We start from the raw sequence: 19,009 nt of genomic DNA on the forward strand, positions 1-19,009 counted from the left end.
ATTCTACTGCTCCAAACCCTAGCTGTCTGCTGACAACCAGGAGAAAACTGGTTCAGTCTAGGATACGACCATCCCATTTTAATGGGAGCTATTCAGGTTAATGACTGTCCTCTGGGGTTGGGAGGGAATGGGACATAAGCCCTGATATTACATGGCTAACTCCAACATCCACTGAGGCATTCAATGACACAACAATTTCATAAAAAAACACAGTTCATAAGTTGTACATAGATTTTCCAGAGAATGAATGGGGGTATCAATTACTCAAACTTTTATTCCTAGGAGGCACTGCAGCATTATTGCCAGATACAATTTAATGTTGAACTGATTAGAAACCAGGTGTTTTCACATTTCGGCATTGAATTTTTTGGGAACTTTGCATTCCAAAAAAAAATAATTTCAATTTTTTTGTCCCAATTCAGGATAAAAATGTTGCACTACTGGAATTTCCTCTGAAATGGAAATTCTGATTTTCTCTCGCCTCTTCTATTATCCCCATTTTACACATAGGGAGTTGAGGCAAGGAGAAACTAAGCACCCTGTCCCAGGTCACACAGGTGGGGCGTGGAAATGAGCTTGAGTTTCCTCAGTCCCGGGTTTAGCAGCCTAACCACTCTGATAATATTTGGAATAGCTGCATAATCTACAGTGAGTGGTATATTGTTTGGACAACACATATGGGTGGAGATTACTTTGTGTGCAGAGGTTGGAACTGCATCATCATCTTCCTCCTTCCTTCTCTCCTCCTATCCTCTTCAGTCGTGTGTGTGTGGGTGGGTGGGTTGTGGATCAGTGTCTGCTGTAGGTATTCATACACATGTATGTGTATATGTGACTGAAATAGGTAAAATAACAGTGTATATTAAACATTCAGACACAGGACAGCAATATATAGATTAAAGTGGAAACTTGTGAGATGCAGAAAAATCTGGTTGTAGAAAATTTTGGTGAAGAAAATCCTTTTTTTTTTTACCTCAGTCTCTGCTCTCATTAAGTACTATTTAGAGAAAAACACTTTATATTCTTTTCACACTGTATGATAAAACAAATAAAAAAGTCTGTAGAATGCACAGGAATCTCTAGAATGCATCTCTAGAGTGCACAAACTCTTTGTAGACAATCAAAACCTAAAGAAAAGCAGGCAGAAACGGAAGGAAAAATCACATTTCTGTTAGCAGCTTTCCTTTCCTCAGGACTAGACATGTACCAAACCCTTAAAATTATCAGTATCCTAGACCTTATAGTGGCTCCAAACCTTGTTAGAGTGCAACATTTATATGCATTTGGATGCCATTAGCCCATATTTCCCAGTGCTTTAGTCAAGATCCTCTTTCCCTTACTGAAAAAACATTCAACTTCTTTTAAAAAAAATTGTTTAATACAGAACTACAAAAAGTAAGTCTTTGGAACATGCCTCTGGCATCCATTTCCACATCATGCAGTAATATATCATATAAGCAACAGCTCTTTGGTGATGTATTACACTAATACATTTAGTAACAGAGCTTTGAGAACATATAGTGTAATGCATCATCAAAGGCCAAAGCTGTGAGTCAAACTAGCCAGTACAAGATATTCTAGAACAATGGTTTTCAAACTTTTTTTTCTGGTGACCCCGTTGAAGAAAATTGTTGATTCCTGCAAGCCAACGGAGCTGGGGATGAGGGGTTTGCGGTGTGGGAGGGGCTCAGGGCTGGTGCGGGGGTGACGGCTGCAGGGTGGGGCTGGGGTGAGGAGTTTGGGGTGTAGGAGGGGGCTCCTGGTTTGGAGGGGCTCAGGGTTGGGGGTTGGGGTGCGGAAGGGAGTCAGGGCTCAGGGCTGGGGCAGAGGATTGGGGCACAGGGTTGGGGCATGGGCTTACCTTGGGCAGCTCCCGGTCAGCGGCGCAGTGTGGGTGCTAATGCAGGCTTCCTGCCTGTCCTGGCACTGCGGACCGTGCTGCGCCCTGGAAGCGGACAGCAGCAGCTCCGGCTCCTAGATGGAGGTGCGCAAGCAGCTCCACATGGCTCTCGCTTGCAGGAACTGCCCCCCCAGTTTGCATTGGCCGGTTCCCAGCCAATGGGAGTGCAGAGTCGGTTCTTGGGATGGCGGCAGCATGGGGAGCCCTGTGCCCCCCTCCTCCTACGTAGCCCCCCGCCTAGGAGCTGGACCTGCTGCTGGCTGCTTCTGAGGTGCAGCACGATGTCAGAACAGGTAGGGACTAGCCTGCCTTAGCTGGGCAGCACTGCCAATGGGACTTGTAACGGCCTGGTCGGTGGTGCTGACCAGCACCACCGCGACTCAGTGCCCTACATTCCGTGACCCAGTACTGGGTTGCTACCCACAGTTTGAAAACCACTGCTCTAGGACCAGACATCAGATTTCAGGTCGTTTTAACCCTTTAAAGCTGGGAGTGGAGATTTTCCACTTTTAGTGTGTTTTTTTAATTTATTATATTGCTAGCTATAAACCTGCTGGAAACTTCTGACACCAGTCAATTAATTTACTCCATACCATTCTTCTGGGAAATTGAGTTCTTGGGGCCTGATCCAAAGTTCATTAAAGTGAATAGGAGTCTTTTCATTCATTTAAATAGGTATTAGATCATCCCCTGGGTGAATTGTTCTGTGATTTTGCTTAAGTTTCTCTCTGTGGGAAGGTATTACCAGTCATAAGTGGATGTGTGTTTGTGTGTGATCTTCCAGGTTAGCACATCCTTTACAATCTGATCTCAGTTCAGCCGTTTTATTTAACCTATGTGGAAAAAGAGCACAAAGGAAAAAAAATTATTTGTGGTTTACTGGACCATTTGGTTTGAAAATCTGTAAACCAGAGGATGTTGGAAGGAAGTCCTTGAAGAATGGAGCTTTGCAGTGTTTTCCTTAATAGTAGACCAAGTCCAGCAGGTCTTTATTCATATGACTAGACTTTGCTCTTGCAAGTAGTCCCATTTTAAAAAAACAAAAACAAAACTTTTGAGGTCAATAGCACTATTCATATGAGTGAAGATTATCTGTGTAAGTAAGGGTTTGCAGGGCTGGGTCAGTTGGAATGGGTACTATCTGACATATTCTAAATTATGATGTTATAAATCTGAATTTGTGTGTATATATATGACAAAGAACTGCCATTAATTTGGCAGAACCATGTTGGCCTACTTGTTTCTGAATTTAAAATTAGAACAATTAGCAAGTAGAAGGAAAACAGGTGAAATCTCATTCTCTTCATTAGATGCCTGTTGGAGTAGTTGTAAATATGATTATCTTCACTGATGGCTTCTAGCAGTAGTTGTAATCTCTTTGTCTCCACTGGATGGCTGTAGCAGTGGTAAATGGGATTTAATTTTCTCTGCTGAGTGCTTTGGGAATAAGTGTAATCTCATGATCTCTCCTGGGTGTTTACAGTTATATTTCAAAAGTCACAATTTAAACACATTTTTCTTTATCAATTAACTTAGTTTTCTTTAACAATTTAGAGAGAGATTTTCAAAGGTACAAAGAATGGGTAGGCACCCACCTTGGAGCTCAGTGGGAGTTTGGTGCCTAACTTTCTTGGACCCCTTTAAAGAAAATCCCAGCCTTGAAAATTAAAGCTGAGTTTTTGAATCCAATATCTCTTTTCATGTGGCCACTTTTAAACAGTAGTAGTGAAATTTGGCTCGTATGCCATACCATGTATTACCTTGCCCATGTAGGACTATGAAATCTGCTGCATGCACACGCCCTTGCCAAGGCCAGATTCTAGAAAGCATCCCCATTCAAGAGAGCACATAAATACATGATTAAAGTTAAGCAGGTAATTAAGTGCTGTCCTGAATAGGGATGGACTTAAGCAATTGTTTATGTACTTTCCTGAATTGGGGCCCTACTTCTGAAAGGAGTAATGAGGTACTATAGAATTGCTTTCACATCTTTTGAGATGTGAAGGTTAAAAATGTATTCTGAAACATTGTAATGATATTTCATACCTAGAGGTGGCATTCATAGAAAGATTACAATTTGCACAAAAGTTTCTCACTGGGTCAAATTTATCTGTGATATAATTCAAAAATATTTTGTCTATTTTCCCCCTAAATTTACTTTGAAAAAAATTTCAGTTTAAACTTTCCAGGTTTTAGGGGAAAAAATCTTTTAAAAATAAATTTGCTTTCAATATTGTGGTGAAAAATTCAGTTTGGTCAAAAGGGCATTTTTCATTGTAATGGAAAAAGATGGGGAAAAAATCTTTCCTTTCCACCTTTCTGACCTACAAACAGCATAGTTTCAATAAGAGTCACACCTTGTTAGAGAGCACCCACAGCAAACTAGATCAAGCTTCTGTCTCCTGCATCTTCTACTCTTAAATCTCTCTTTATCTACCAACAGGGTCCATTCTTTTCCTGAATTCCAGTCCTTCCTCCCTGCACCTGCCCTTTCCCCAATAATTCTTGACTTGCCCATCCCCATTTACCAATTTTTCTTTTCTTTGCGTTTTCATTTTCCCACTTAGCTTTCAGGTCCCCAGTGTACCTCAGGACTCATGATGTGACTACTGCAGCTCTCCAGCTAAGACTGAGAATTATGGAGGGAAAAGGATTTGACTGGAAGGCCTGCTTAGCTAAGAAAAATCAATTCTATAAGTAGCCTGGTCTGTAATGGGTATATTCTCTGCTTCAGAGACTAATAGTTTTTCAGGTACTTATGACTCTGGGAATGTATCCAATCTAACAGTGATCATCTTGATACCATCCCAGACTTGTGTCTTAATTATGTACCATGGTGGTCCTTACAAATTTCCCAATTGCCTTAGATAACTATGTGAAGTTTAGATAACCTCATTATTTGCAATTTTGAAGGCATTGTCTATAGAAAGTGGAAGGAAGCACAAAGGGAATTCTGCAGACACTGAAGTAACCTTATATGAGAAAAACTGGCAAGGTTTTCAGGGTCACCATGTATATGAAAGGTAAATTATCTACAGCTCACTGTGGTTCTGATCCAAAAGCACTGAAGTTAATAGAAATGGTTCCATTACTTTTGTGTGCTTTGGATCAGTCACTGAGTTTTCATCAACTACAAACACACAGGATGAAATCTTGGCCCCACTTAGGTCAATGGCAAAACTGTCATAGATCTCAGTGGGACCATGATTCACCTATTGTGTCCAAATCAGTATTCCGAATATTGTACCTGCTGTTATATTTCTGTGTTCCTCTGCCCTTATCACTATGTCTAGATCAGCACCTGTCATGCAGCCTTTTTACTTTATATAGCTATGTGGACTCCAGTAAAAGGGTCATATTTTTAAAGGAGCATTGGGAACTTTGCATGTATGTATGCTTGAACTCACACATTTTGAGCACTATCACCTTGTTACGTGCATGTGGTAGAATCTGTGACCTGTGTGTGCAGGTGACAGCTATGAAGGGTCTGAAAACAACCTTGTGCAGAGATGGAAGCCATGTTCTGAAAGTGGAGTTCCAAAACTGAAAATCCGGTCTTTCAAAATTGGACTGTTGCTGGATGTGCCAGGCAGCGCCGAACATGTTTGCTCGTATTTTACGATGTTGTCCTTTTACATATTTGTTCAGGAAGAAAGTTGTGTGTTCAGGTTTTTCAGTGGTGAATGGCAATCTGAGAAACTAAACAGTTATGGATCAATATTTTAAAATGACTACATTAATATTGGATATGCCTTGATTATTGTTCTAATCAGTTATTCTAAAAGAACAAGCTGGAAAGAACATTAGTAAATCTGCAGCTATGTGCATCCAAATATTGAGCTAGATTGTAACACGGATCCAAGTGTCTAGTATAAATGGGTGCAGCGTACCCATTTTCCCCCTGCTGGAGTATATGTGCAGGGAGAAGCTCTGCCCCCCACCAATTATTTGCATTATTAGGTATTTATATAATGGCAATGCTCAAAAATCCCCAATGGCCAATGCACCAGGCAGTGCAGCTGCACAGGGTGCCATAACCGCACAGGGTGCCATAACATGGCATTGTTATAGGTCAGTAGCAGGTCATTATCACTGTGCTCCTTCAGAGCAAGGGGGAGCAATGAGGGAATTGTGCCTTAACAAGTACTCCTTTTCTTTTTATAAAGCAGAATGCATCCTGGGGCTACTCCGGGATGATGAAGTTTATACACCCCACCCACCTTGCTAGGGCCTATTTAAAGAACCATCTAGCCCATAGGAAAGTGGAATCTTGTCTCCATGTCTGGAGTCTTCCTGTGTCATGAATAAATAAAACGAATGAGGCCACTGAATATTTGATATTTGACTATGAGCCAGCCTTAATATGTCAGAGTTGCCTACAAACTTTACTCCCCTCAATGCCTGCTTCAGTGAAAGATTTGTCAGAATAAGGACTACGTGATCTCGCACAGTATGTTAACAATCTTCACAAAAGAAGATGAATATTAGAGAGGAATCTCTAATATTACTTTAGCTTTTAAAAAACTGAGTTCTGCTGAGATTAAATAGAAAAACAGGTGGAGGGTATTGCATCTATTCTGTTACTCACACATGATTGCCAAAAAATAGTGCTTAGCTTTCATGTAAAATATTTTGTGACTGCTATTTTATCCATAATTCAGCATATGTCTTGTGTCTAGACCTGGTCAAAATTTTTCTTCTGAAAAGGTTTTTAATCATAAAATGTAGTTTCACTGAAATAAAAAAAAGTTGGAAAATGTCAATTTCAACCTTTTTCAATTTTCCAGAGTCACATTTTGAAATGTCTATTTGATTTAAAATGTCATTTCAATATCCTTTTAAGTTGAAATGCCCATTCAAAAAGAAAATGTTTCAGGAGGAAAACAAATGTCACTATTTATGGAATGGAAATTCCCTTTTTCTAACCACCTCTGTGTTCAATAAAATGGAGATGTGATAAGTCCTCAACAGTACTGCCTATGCTCACTGTCCTAAATGTTAATTCTGTGAAGGTTCATTTACACGAAAACTACTGCCTGGCTCCCAAATGAAAACAGAACATTATACAGTAATTTGATTATGAGGAAGTAGCTTAAATAAGCAAATATATTTTGGCAGAACCTATAGTATTTGCAGTACAGTGCACTGTTTTTAAAAGTGTCTGCAAGAAGTTTTCAGGTCTATATGGGGTGAGAGTAGCTTGTATAAAAATAGAAATAAATGTTTGTAATTATTTTAAGCTAATATATCGTTTTAAGCTAACTGCATTTTTCATAGTGTTTTAAACCTTATTTTTCAATAAAATTGAAGCAAAATTTGGAACAAAAATTGTTTTGAACAAAAAATCAACCCATTTGTTTTGAAAATGTCAAAATGTAGTGGTTTGACTTTTTTAATTTTTTTTCAGACAGGACAATCTAGTGAATTCAACACAAATTCTCGAAATGTTTTGGTTGGCCCAAATACTCATTTTTCAGTGAATAAAATTGTTCACAAAAAATTTCACTCCACTCAAGCTATTATTTCAAAATGCAGTTGTGTGGGATTTGTTATAAGCTTTTACTGGACATCTGACAAAGGAATTGGGCTTGATTCCAAGAGGTGAAGAGCACCTGCAACTCAGATTGAAATCAGCCTGGATTGTGATTGCTGGGCATCACTTAGGATCAGGGTTTGTTTGGAAGGTATTCTTGTTCACCTTGATCTTCTGAGGTGAAAAGTGCTCAGAGCACATTAACGTTTAGGATGACCAGCACTCCCCAGTATCAGGCCCTTTGTGCACTAAATGTAAGCTTTTTGGCACATTACTGGAAAGATGTAATTAATAGATGCTACATCTTGAAAACAGAATAATGTATCCCTATTATTATTAATGATTAAGGAAAAGGGTTATTTTTAAAGACAACATTAACCTTAAATAACACACGTAGATGGGCTATAGATGAGGTATGGATATTGATGCTTTAGACACCAATGAGACAGACACTTTATAGATTTCCCCTCCTCTTGCATCCCTGTGCAATGCCTGAAGGAACAGAGGAAACAATGGCTGCCTGAAAAAGGAAGATAAGTGTAGAACAAGATCCAGAGTGGTCAATGGAGGATGGAACAGTGCACTGTCCAGGAATCCCCTGGGAACTCTGGTAGAGTCTTTGTGGTGAAGGGAAAACCAGTTATGGAAAACATACAGCTAGTCAGATACTGTTTTCCCTTTTGCAGATGTGGACTTTTACTGCACTACCAGTACCAACAGAGCTACAGGAAGCTATATTTTTTAAAGTGCAATCTATTGTGGCTTCTAATTGTCTAAAGTGTTTTAGGAGCCAAAGGCATCATTTGAAAGTGCTGGTGGATACAGAGTGTCTGATGTGAAGAAAGAGCTTAACTGAAGAGAGTTGTAGTGTTTCAGGTTGAAGAAGGGAGGCTGAAAAGACTCGTGAGAACAGAAAAAAGAAAGAGAGGCACTTTCCAGGAATACTGTCAAGGAAGCTGTCTCTCAGTTAAATCACGTAGAAATGGAAAGGAGCACAGTTTCCTTTTAATAAGTTACTGGCTGCGGAGTATATTTGGTTAAAAATGAATCAGCTAGTTAGCTAAGTAGGGCAGAAGTTAGCCATCAGCAGTGTAAGTTGTAAGTCTATCAGCAACACAAGCAGAGTTCAGTCAGGCCCTGAGCCAGTACGTTAGCCAGTTACTGCACCAACTACCACACAAGATAGGGGGCATGTTATTGTAGCTAGCCAACTAGATGCCAAGTCTGCATGATGGGCAGCTAACTACCATAGCAGAAAAGGAAGGAAATGATCTAGCTGGAAGCTAGCTGGGAAGCCAGTTCATATTCACACAGCAGTCAGGAAAAAGACCAATTTCAGTCTAGGATGAATAGGCTATTTGCCCAGCAGTGGAACAAAGGGATCCTTTCAAACCATGAATCCGCCAACAGAATGGAGCATTGCAAAGTGGAAACCAGCCAGAAAGGCACACAGCCAACAGCTCACCAGCAGCTAGATGCAGAAGCAGCTTACAAAGAGAGAGAGAGAGAGAGAGAGCAATCCAGGCTGTTAGGCAATTATTATTCTAGAGAAGTAATAGGGTTAGGACATCAGTTGGCAGCTAGTAGAGTACTGAATGGAGATGTCTAAGAAGGAAAAGCTAGTGAAGAGTGGAATATAAAAGACCTTTATTTCCCCCAAGGTATAGAGATTTATGTTCTGCTGATAAATTGATTGGAGCCTAAAATTGTTTGCATATCTGTTTATAAACCTGTGATTAATTCACTACGAAGAATTGTTCAGATGCTTGTAAATGTGACAAGGGTGAGACATTTTATTAACACATTAAAACTTTTCAAAGTATTTTTTTTATTTTAGTGTTAATATAAATAAATCTTCCACATGGCCCCTTATCTATGATACATCCACATGGCTCCTGCCCTATAATTAAGTCCCTCTTAAAGACCCACCTCTGCCATGCTGCTTACAGTGTGGTGAGTTGGCTTGTGTATTAAATGCTTATAGTTGTTCCCTTTCCCATCATCTCTGTCTGCTTAACTCTCTGTCCTTAGATTGTGAAGACCCTGGAGCAAAGGTCACCCTGCTTGAGAGGTTGGAAAGAACCTAACACATTACAGGCGCTACCCTAACTATATAAATAATAATGACTGAACTGCTCTATTGTAATCACCATCCACTCTCGCATAACTCCTTTTAATTAACTCCTGTTGCTTACAGTCTTTAGACAATCCTTGCACTTAAAACATGGTCTGGACAGAGGGGGTTAGTGAGGGAAGGCTAAAAGAAATGGCATACATATAACTTTTATTGGAACTTAGTAGCATTTCTCAGCTAAATGTTGTGTGGTGAGTGGTAGGGGAGAAAATCCCAGACCCAACGCAACAAATGATGCTCTAAAAAAGAGTCCCTTGTTCTACCAGTCACTTGAGGTTGTACATAATTTGTTTTGTTTCCTGGGTTTTGCGTGATATAGGCATGCAAAGCGCTTTTGCCTCAGATAATACATTTTGTTTTCCTTTTGGTTGTTTGCCTTGTTATTTTCATTTTGTGACTTATGTCTTGATGAAGGCTTTATTCCTATTTGGAAGCTGATTCAACCTATGTGGAACCAACTCGCTCCTAAGTTCTGCAATTTAGGTGCTGCCAAGAAATTTCTAAGACTCTTTGCTGTGGGAAATTAAAATATAAAAAAAGCCCCAAGCTCATTCATTAAAGACAGTGAACATAGCAACCGCAGTCAGAAAACCGCTAGCAGTCTGGCAACTGATAGCAGGGCTTAGAAAGAGAAATAACAAAATAATCTTTTTTTTTTAAATCATTAAAACACTCATGTCCACAGCAGTATGAAAAACACTACAACAAGCCTACTATCAAAGCCATTATTAAAATAATTGCTTTTCAAACTTCTATTAATGTAATACATTAAACAATATGCCACTGAACTGCTCTCCCCCACAGGAAGCAAAACAAAAAGCCATTCTTTAGCATCCTAAGATGTCCCAGTTCAGACAGACTGAACAGTAGAGACAGCAAACAAAGAAGCATTTGCAATGTCAGCTTTGTGACTTCTAGCTGAGCAGACCAATTCATGTCCTGTCTCCCAAAAGAGGAATCTGTCCAGCTAAGTTAGATGGAGATGATTTACTGGGACCTATTTACTTTTAATTAAGGCTAACCTCTCAAATAATGGAAAGTAAACCCACATTTGAAAAAGAAGAGCAGAAACCAACATATTTTTACTCTTTACATATACTACAGGTAGCTCTCTTCTATCTGTTCATATCTCCAATATGTCCATCAAGTATAATCATAATTATATAGCTCTCTTTCAGCATTTTTATCCATATATCTCAAAACACTTTACAAAGGTAGGTAACTATCATTATCCTCAGTTTACAGATAGGGAAACTGAGACACGGGTACGTTAACTTGTCCAAGGTTATAGACCAAGTCAGCAATAACACAACACAGGTTTCCCAGTCCAATGCTCTGTCAACTTGACTGAGCTGCCTCCTTATAATCACTTAAGGTATGTCTGCACTGCAATGCAAAGTGTGGTTGCAGAACACTATTAATTGTGCTAGCATGGCTAAAATAGCAGCATAGCTGCAGTGGCATGGGTTTCAGGGTGGGCTGTTGACCTTGGGTACCTAGTCACGGTGCTGAAGCCCATGTCACTACATCCACACAGCTATTTTTGGTTACCACACTATGGACTGTGGGGTGAACATACCCTAGACATTCATCTCCCTAGCAGTTGAACACCACCTGCAAAGTGCTGACTGCCTTCATCTCCCACCAGTTTCTCATTGGCTGGAGTGGAAAATACTGAGCCCAGAATTGGCCCAATATATATGACTGAAACATTTTTTCCAATACCAAAACTGTGGACCTGATTAACTGCACTGATACTTCAGTTTTACACTGGTGTAACTCTTAAAATCAGTAAAAAGAAAAGGAGTACTTGTGGCACTTTAGAGACTAACAAATTTATTTGAGCATAAGCTTTCGTGAGCTACGGCTCACTTCATCGGGTGGTGTTGAACAGTGAAGCAAGATGAATCAGGCCCACAGTTTTGGTGTTGGCAAGATGTTTGCAGTGGACCTTCAAACATAATCTTGGTTCCCTGGAGAGTTCAAAACAATGGTGATATTTTCTATTTTTTGTATACATTTGCCTTTCTGGAATTTGCAGGCAGACAATAAAAACAATGGAACATATATTTATTGTCTGTATTAAATGCATCTCTTTTGCTTTTAAAAAAGTATGATGCATTATATATCTTGTAACATTATGGAGAGTGAATTCAGAAAACTACAGAAACAATAAACAGTGCAAGCTTAATGTCTCTAGTTAACCATTCAACATAACTCTAAGGTCTTTGCGGGGTGTACAGTGCAATGGTTACTTTGAGACATTTGTTGTTCAGATTCAGAGTTTATTTAATGTAGGTTTTTACCATGTTAGATAAGTATATTTTTCTATCTTAGCAGCCAGCCATTGTGTGTAACCATCACATTTGTTTAATACATAGCTGCAAACAGTGTAGTCTCAAGGGCGTAAGCCCTTGTGTTGCCATTCTGGTTTCTACTTACATGGAAATTTGTGAGAATCTCATTACATAAAAACGTGTGTGTAGCTTTCAGTAAGCTAAAAAATAATAGTATAAAAATAATAGCCTTGTTAATAGTCCTTTGTCCGTACTTCATAAACCAAAAGGACCGATTCTGACTGTGATGTCCTGGTCTCCCCCTGGGGTGTCTGGACCCTGACTGTCATACTGACATGCTTATTCATGTTTAGTAGTTCCGTACTCCACAGGAAGCCTGACTGAAATCAGTTCTAAGGATGGCATTAATGAGCCTTAATTGATTACAATTCCCGCAGATGGAGATATTGAGGATTTGGGGGTATAGGAGAGGGGTGAGTCACTCACACAAGTTCTTGCTGTTAGCTGTGTAGACACTCTCAGTAAACTATCTGAGGTGTGATTGCAGCATATGTATATATACCCGAGCAAACTTTAATACAGCTAGTGCCATACCAAGAGCAGAGAAGCCACAACAGCATGGGCTTCAGCGTGAGCTATCTACCTGAGTAATTACCCTGGGTGGGCTTGTACAGCCTGTGCGGCTACCCAGACTACTACAGCTTCACTGATATTGAGACAGGCGCTAGCTAGATTACAGCTAGCTCAAGTAAGTCTATAGGCGCCAAGTTAAAACACAGGTTTCCTGATTCCAAGTCCCAGATTCTAATTGAAAGATCATGCTGCCTCCTTGATTTGTAGGTCAGATCAATATAGACATATTTGTTCCAAATAGAAACTTTTTTTTTCTTTTTTAAATGACAAAACTTTCATTGGCTTGAGTGGGAACAGACCCAGTAAAACTGATTGGAGCTTTGCCTGAATCTAGTGATAATATAATTGCTTCTTTCTGGACAATGTGAGCCATGTCCAGTGCATAGATGGTGCACGGCCCTTGTGTGGCTTTTCCTCTTTGTATGCCCCCACCCAGGGACCAAGGCACAACTGCAGTGAACTACTCGCTAGAAGTCTAGACACCTAAAAAGGGGAAGAAAGAAGGGGCAGAACCAGGTCTTGAAACTGTCAGGTAAACAGCTTATCAAACCTATCTTTGCTTGGACCACCATGCTCTACTGAACTGAAGCCTCTTTATTCAGCAATGGTATGATTTAGTATTTGCTCTAAGCAGAATCTTGGTAAGCAAGTTCTCAGACCACTCCATATCATCTGAAATAGTGCATCAAAATATATTTGACATTACCTTCTTGAATCTTTAATTATATAAGGTGGGCCCAATTCTGCTTTCCTTAAGCAAATCTGCCACTGAAGTCATTGAAGTCAATGGGAATAAGATCAGATCCACTGAAGTTAATAGGAGCTTTGCCTGAGTAAAGCAAAGTTCTACATACAAAAGTTGGATGCAGAAGAGATCTTCTTACAAAGTATATGTGGAAGGCAAGGATTTAGTAACACTTGTGCCTGCTGCACACCATTTGTTAGCAAAAACTGCTATTCGGAGGGCTCTAAGTGTGATATGTGTTTCATTTACACCTAGTAACCTGTTGTCTGTCTAAGGAAAACAGAAACCAAAATATTATTATGCAAATACAATATTAGAGAGCTTGAATGACTTTGTCTTTCCCTTCTTGTATGAAACAATGGTGTACTGCATGGAAATGGCATTGTTATTGGTTGCAATATGTTTGTTTGTTTTTATTTATTACGTTCTGGAAGAGAGGGGTATGAAAAGAATAATCTGGTTTGAAAAGTTCATATAAGAGCTGTGGAGCTATATTCTAGCAAAAGAAGAGACCTGGGCTCTTTCTTTTCTTTATCCTTTTCAATGCTTATCGTGGTTGGTGGTTTTACTATTGGGCTATATTGTGCCTGATAGGCACTAATCTGCTGGAGGTGGTGCAGAACTGCACTGACCCAGGGGGAGTCATTGTACCCGAAGGTTCCTTGGAATGCAAGGACATGTGTCCACTGCACCATCCCTTAGGCTGCTTTGAGAAGGGGACACATCTCTGTGTTTCATCTTACCCCTTTTGTGATGGCTTATGCTCATAGGTGAACTAGCCTGAAGAACTTCCAGTTCTCAGTAGAGCTGCAAAGATTGCAGTTTCTGGCTGGCCCCTGGGTGGGTGGCTCTTTGCAAACCTACAAGGGAACAAGTCACATTCTAGTTGTATATAAATGTAGGGACCTTTGTCAATATCTTTTTATGGTGCACAATGAATATTTAAACAAATATCCTGTCAAGTGAGGAAAATCAGTCAGGTATTGGAATGCTGTCACAAGAAACACTAGTGTGAGAGGGCCTACTGAATAAACAAAGACTATTTTATTACCTCCTAACTCTTACCCAAATAATTCAATAAAAGTTAATTCCCACAGTAATGTTTAATTCAAACTAACATCTCTTTACAAGCATCTGAGCCATGCCTCCTCAGGTTTTGCATAAGCAATTTCTGTTTTGCTGTGCATTTTGGAACACTGAGCAATACTAACAAAATGACATCTTGAGAAATCTGTATTTGTGGAGCAGTACAAACCATTCATTGTTTCTGTCAAGGTTCCTTCCCCACTCTGAACTCTAGGGTACAGATGTGGGGACCTGCGTGAAAACCTCCTAAGCTTACTTTTACCAGCTTAGGTTAAAACTTCCCCAAGGTACAAACTATTTTACCTTTTGCCCTTGGACTTATCGCTGCCACCACTAAACGTCTAACAGGGATATAATTTGGAAAGAGTCCGTTTGGAAATGTCTTTCCCCCCCAAATCCTCCCAAACGTTACACCCCCTTTCCTGGGGAAGGTTTGATAAAAATCCTCACCAATTTGCATAGGTGACCACAGACCCAAACCCTTGGATCTTAAGAACAATGAAAAAGCAATCAGGTTCTTAAAGGAAGAATTTTAATAGAAGAAAAAGTAAAAAGAATCACCTCTGTAAAATCAGGATGGTAAATACCTGATAATTAGGTTCAAATTAGGGTAATTAGGTTGAAAACATAGAGAATCCCTCTAGGCAAAACCTTAAGTTACAAAAGGACACAAAAACAGGAATCTACATTCCATTCAGCACAGCTTATTTTCTCAGCCATTCAAAGAAATCAGAATCTAATGCATATCTAGCTAGATTACTTACTAAATTCTAAGACTCCATTCCTGTTCTGTCCCCGGCAAAAGCATCACACAGACAGAGAGAGAGAATTTGTTTCTCCCTCCCCCCCCCAGCTTTTGAAAGTATCTTGTCTCCTCATTGGTCATTTTGGTCAGGTGCCAGCGAGGTTATCCTAGCTTCTTAACCCTTTACGGGTGAAAAGGTTTTTCCTCTGGCTAGGAGGGATTTTAAAGGTGTTTACCCTTCCCTTTATATTTATGACAGTTTCCAAGATCCAAAATTATCCAGTGAGTGCCACAAATCCATGATGAACCTCAGTGTTGGCTTTTGCATTTGGATCTCTGATTTATCTAACAGAAAAGCTAAAAGCTCATGGCATAGTCAGCGCTCCACACATACGGGAAAACTCATGAACATAAATTAATTCTTCTAAAGTCTGCTTAATTTAGGCACATAAAACTGTCTCAAGCCTCACCTATTTTAGGCCTTGATAGTGTTGCTACTGATGTCAAGAATAAAATTCCCTTTGACTTCTTTGTGCAGAATAAAGGCCTAGGTTAGAAGCACCTGACTGTCTTATGCATTTTGGTCCGTACTGCTCCCCATTTTAGAGAACAGCCATGGAAGGTCTGTGAACTAGAAGATTTATATTTTTGGAGTATGTGAAAATGCTGCTGAATTGTAATGTAAGCATGGAGGCTGTTTACCAAGTCTTACAGACATTTAGGACTAATATTTAGATTTAATCTGACAAAGTATTTCACCATTGAAAATAAGTGGCCTATGTTAATTTAGAGGCTGTCAACCATAGTGATTTAGGGCATATTGCTACAATGTGATGGGGTCAATATTCTGAAATTCTGTCGTGGGGTCAATATTCTATTATTTTTTAATAAGCCAAATCATTAGGGGGCCAAGAAACCTAACTAGTTTTAAGACTGAGCTTGATACATTTATGAATGGGATTATATGGCATGGTTACCTGTGATAGCAAGGGACTGAACTTGATGACCCAAGAGGTCCCTCCAAATCTTATGTTATTGAGATGAAGTACTTTGTGTTGCTTTAACATAATCCCTTCTTATCAGTGTAGCAGTAGTCTCGACAGACTCCAGTGTTAGTCCCACCTAGCCCTTATTAGGAAGAGGTTCTGAGGATGGGTTCTATTCTATTCTGCATCTAATACTATCCCCATAATAATATTTGAATGCCTTCCAATAATTCATTAAGCTATGTGTTTAACATCTGTTGTGTGGTACTTGTCTTATTTCTCTTTTCTTCTCTGCTGGGACAAAACTGTTAATAGATTTATATATATATTATATGACTGCTGTGCTATCTGTTTTTTTTTTTTATTAGTGAAAGCAGGTCACAGGAGTGCATGTTGCCCTGAAATAGCAAGTGGTGAGGTCTTAGATTTGGGTTGGTTCATTTCACAATCTGGAGCTGTTTCCAAGAAAGCTCAGTCTCCTGGTCATGCAATTTGTATCCTTGCTGTAGACAGTTCCATTGTGACTAGGGAAAGAAATTGTTGACTGTATTCCTTATACTGGAGCTTTAGGTGATCTTGTAGGTGTTCCAGGACCACATCATTAAGCACCTTGAAGACCGAGGTCTTGAATTGGACGTGATACTCTCTAGGGAGCCAGTGTAGAGTGAGTGGAGGACAAGTCTGAAATGCTTGTAGTAGTCTGTGTTGCTGTGAATATGTTCTGCTGTGGTCTTTACTGATTGAAGTTTCCTAAGGGCTGATAGTTTCATGCCCAGGTAGACTACATCTCTGTAGTCCATCTGGGTGGCAACTATCACAGTTAGAAAATCTCTGGAAGGGATTAAAGACTGCCATTCTCTCGACATGTGCTGTGTCCATTGGCTATGTCACCCACTATCACCAAGATTGTTTTGATGAGAACGATGCTGAGATTCAGGGCCTACTAACCAGAAAAGAAAAGCTCATCGCATGTGTCAAAATGACATATCACATCAGCAGAAAAAAGAGTCATACAAGCAACTCAAGGCTGAAGCCCAAAGAAAAATCTGGTTTCAGAGTAGCAGCCGTGTTAGTCTGTATCCGCAAAAAGAAAAGGAGGACTTGCGGCACCTTAGAGACTAACAAATTTATTTGACCATAAGCTTTTGTGAGCTACAGCTCACTTCATCAGATGCATTCAGTGGAAAATACAGTGGGGAGATTTATATACACAGAGAACATGAAACAATGGGTGTGACCATACAGTGTGTTGGTATTGTCTAAAACTGTTTTTTGTTTCATGTTCTCTGTGTATTGTTTCATGTTCTCTGTGTATATAAATCTCCCCACTGTATTTTCCACTGAATGCATCTGATGAAGTGAGCTGTAGCTCACGAAAGCTTATGCTCAAATAAATTTGTTAGTCTCTAAGGTGCCACAAGTCCTCCTTTTCTTTTTAAAGAAAAATCTGTGACATCAGAAATAAGTGGGAAAAGAGAAAAGGCCAAGGATATTGAGCTATATGCTGATAAACATGACATGAGGAGATTCTTTCAGGCAATAAGGGCCATTTACGGCCCATGCTTCCATGGACCCATACCACTCCGAGCCCAAGACGAGTCAACGTATTTTAAGGACAGCGAAACCATCAAAGCTAGATGGAAGGAGCATTTTGAGCTACTCCTGAACCGTGAGTCAACTGTCTCTGATGCCACTATCGAGTCTATACCACAACGGCATGAAAGAGAATCTCTTGCTGACCGCCTTACCCTTGAAGAAGTAACACAAGCCATTATGCAAACTAAGAACAACAAGGCAGCAGGGCCAGATGGCATACCAGCTGAAGTCTACAAGTTTGGAGGTGAAGAACTGGTAGGGAAGCTCCATGAACTTTTTCTTCATATCTGGTATAATTAGAAGATTCCAGAAGACTTGAGAAACGCTAACATTGTTACAATCTTTAAGAAAGGAGATAAATCAGAGTGTGTAAACTATCGAGGCATTGCCTTACTATCTACAGCAGGGAAAGTTCTTTCCCATATCCTCTTATACTGATTACTTCCCCTGGCTGAGGAAATGTTGCCGGAATCTCAGTGCAGTTTTAGACCATCCCGCAGGACAACCAACATGATCTTCACTGACTGCCAAATCCAGGAAAAATCTTGGGAGCAAAATCAGTACCTGTACATGGCTTTCATTGGTTTGACAGAGGCCTTTGACTCTGTTAATCATGAAGCCTGGTAGAAGGTGTTGGCCAGATTTGGCTGCCCTCCAAAATTTATTAAGGTCCTAAGGCCTCTCCATGATCAGATGACTGCCACAGTTCTCTGTAATGGCCTTGAGATAGAACCTTTCATCATCAAAACTGGGGTTAAGCAAGGATGTGTTGTTGCCCCAACCCTGTTTTCCATCTATTTAGCAGTCATTTTGGTCCTCGTTAAAGATCATCTCCCCAATGGAGTTGACATTCAATATAGAATGGATGGGCAGCTCTTTAATCTTTGACTTCTCCACTCAAAATCTAAAGTCTTCAGGGCATCCATTACTGATCTTCAGTATGCTGATGATTGTGTCATCCTTGTGCACACTGAGAATGACCTTCAATTCATACTGGATTTTCTTGCACAAGCTTACCGAATCCTAAGACTCTCACTCAATATTGAGAAGACTAAAGTGTTCTATCAACCTGCTTCAGGCCTTGCACATGACCCACCACAAATACCATTGAGGGTCAGATTTTGGAGACAGTTGAGCACTTTTGCTACCTTGGTAGCCAACTTTCTCAAAATGCAAAAATCGACAGTGAGATTCAGCAGAGGATCCAATGCGTAAGTGCTTCCTTCGGGAAATTGCTCCGATGCATTTTCCCAGACTGAGATCTACAGCAGGACACCAAGATCCAAGTCTATAAAACAGTTGTTGTTCCAACACTCCTCTATGGCTGCAAAACCTGGGTGACCTATTGACAGCA

General features: G+C 40.0%; 1 protein-coding gene and 1 long non-coding RNA gene across 24 annotated transcripts in view; one reads left to right on the forward strand and one right to left on the reverse strand.

The window, feature by feature from the left end:
• Nucleotides 1–19,009, forward strand: part of NRXN1 (neurexin 1) — a 1,220,951-nt gene that overhangs the window by 506,600 nt on the left and 695,342 nt on the right. The window lies entirely within an intron of this gene.
• On the reverse strand, nucleotides 745–15,147 carry LOC141985384 (uncharacterized). Its single transcript, XR_012638924.1, has 4 exons — nucleotides 15,093–15,147; nucleotides 13,986–14,102; nucleotides 2,646–2,733; nucleotides 745–835 (listed from the first exon to the last, which is right to left on the reverse strand). It is a non-coding gene; the product is annotated as an uncharacterized LOC141985384 (long non-coding RNA).

The sequence above is a fragment of the Natator depressus genome, chromosome 3 (assembly GCF_965152275.1).
Source record: "Natator depressus isolate rNatDep1 chromosome 3, rNatDep2.hap1, whole genome shotgun sequence".
In the NCBI taxonomy this organism is placed as follows: Eukaryota; Metazoa; Chordata; order Testudines; family Cheloniidae; genus Natator; species Natator depressus.